Source organism: Cyprinodon variegatus, unplaced genomic scaffold (genome assembly GCF_000732505.1).
Source record: "Cyprinodon variegatus isolate N-32 unplaced genomic scaffold, C_variegatus-1.0 Scaffold315, whole genome shotgun sequence".
NCBI classification, from domain to species: Eukaryota; Metazoa; Chordata; class Actinopteri; order Cyprinodontiformes; family Cyprinodontidae; genus Cyprinodon; species Cyprinodon variegatus.
In genome coordinates this window covers 718,306-720,747 of record NW_015150768.1, presented here as the reverse complement: position 1 = coordinate 720,747, position 2,442 = coordinate 718,306, and positions in this window count along the sequence as shown.

The window sequence follows — 2,442 nt, the reverse complement described above, 5'->3', positions numbered from 1 at the left end:
GATAGATAGATAGATAGATAGATAGATAGATAGATAGATAGATAGATAGATAGATAGATAGATAGATAGATAGATAGATAATTGTTCCCTTATGGATTCTTCTATTGCCCCTCACTGTTGGTCTATCCTGCCACATAAGGTATTTTGATATTCTAATCTTCACCTAACCATGCTTTTACCTATGTAGTTTAAATTTTTTCCACACTAGATAACAGAAACACAGATTTAAACAACTTTAAAAGGCTTAATGGCTGAAAATGGCATTAATGACATGCCTAGTTAAAGACTCTGAATCTGCTGACAACTGGATTAAATTTACAAGATAACGAGCACTGGAATCTTAGGATGTTCTGAATTTTAGTAGCATCCTGGCTTCATAGTACAGTAGTTGCCATCCTGTACTCTATACGGCTCTGACTCCACCTGGATGACCTCCTAAAGAGACAGCAGATGGTTTTTTGCAGGATCTCTTCCCACAACAGCATTAAGCCATTGGTGAGCCTCTGGATACTACTGGTATCATTACCTGATACATCACCGTAGAGTCTGAAGTTTCAAAACAGGTCTTCCACTCAGTGGTCACACTGAGCTGTTCATTTGAAAACACTTCTTACTTCACCAGGGGTGACAACTGTACCTCAGAGCTCATAGTGTGGATCCAGATACAAAAATGTCTGGCTAGCTGGGGGTCATTTTATAAAGCTTTTTTTTATTTCAGCAGAAAGAAAGCAGGTAATGAGTAAGCCACTGGGTAGCTGTTCTGCTATTGTCTACTCCATCACTGTCTCACATGAAGCCTGTATATCTGCTTTACACTTACAGAACAAAATAAAATGTTTTCACACACTTCAAGAACAGTCATAACCTCTTTTTCAACAAAGCTTGATGTTAAGTCTGATTAAATATTTCCTTTGTATGGCAAATTAGGATTATTACCTTCATTTCATAAAGTTACTGTATATACTTTTAAATGCTATGCTAATAAAAGTATTTTGAGAAATCATTGCCAAATGAAACCTAACCAACAGATTTAGTCAGTTTTTCGATTCTAGCTTGTTCTTTGATTACAGCTGCTGTTCGGCCCAATTTAAATACTAAAATGTGACATTTTTTTCTTCCACAATTGCCCACAAATGTGTTTAAATCTTTAATTGTCTACTGAATTCAATTCAGATCACATGTCATCTCAAGGCACTTTACAGAGACAATTAAGCCAGATCATACAATCAAAACATTTTAAAGTTTTTTTAAAGAAAACCAAATGATTGCATCGACTCATTGACATGAAGGCCATCTCTCACACCAAACATGCTTGTCGCGGCAGTGGAGAGGAAAAACTTCCTTTTAACAGGAATAAACCTCCAGCAGAATCAGGCTCAGTGAGTGGTCATCTGCCAAGGCCGACTGGGGTTCAAGGAGACAGAAGTAGCGATAGAAAAAGAAGCAAAGATACAAAAGGCAACTGTCAACCAGCTCTACAAGTGGTCCTGTCCAGGACACACACAGCCAGGCAGAAAAGCTCCGAGCCAGCTCCCATGTCAGAGAATGAAAGAGAGCACATCCAGGCAGTCATAGTCAGAGAAATAGGACTACACCGAAAAACAGCGCAAGCTTCAACATCTATCAACAAAGGTGTTGATGGCAGCCTCACTGCTGATATTTCTCTCCAGGAACAGACCAGATGAAGCTACTATGAGAAAAAGCAGAGAGAGCATAATGCTTGAGATTGAACTAATGCATTCTGCAGAGTGGGTGAATAGAGATAGAATGAAGCTCGGGATAACCTGAGCCCCTCTAACTATAAGCCTTATCACAATGTAGACACTTTAGGCCTCACAGACTAAAACTACTAGTTGGTTTCAAAGATCTGTCTCTCATTCTACTTTTAAAAAGTCTAGTAACCGCTAGTAAGCCTACTGATTGATAGAAATGTACTATTTTAGGAACATAGGGAACAATCATATATTTAATATAAGATGGAGCTTGGCCATTTAAGTGAGAAGGAGGTTTTCAAATTATATTCTGGATTTAACAGAAAGCCGATGAAGAGAAGCCAGGATAGGAGAGATATGATCTCTCTTTTTAATTTTTATCAGAACTCTTGCTGCAGCATTTTGGATCAGTTGAAGGCTTTTAACTACAGTTTGTGGACTTCCTGATAGTATCTACTGTAGGTAGCTAGGTCACAATAGTACAGCCTTGAAGTATCAAATGCATGAACTAGTTTCTGGACAGGATTTTTCTATTTTTTGCAACATTTCGCAGTTGAAAGAAGGAAATTCTAGAAACCTCTTTAATATCGGATTTAAATGACAGGTCCTGATCAAAAATAACTTAATTTCATTTACTTTATTATAAATGTAATCTATAATAATTTACTTTATTATTTGAGATCAATTTAAGCCAATCAAAAATTAAGTGACTGACTAATCAGCTTCTTTT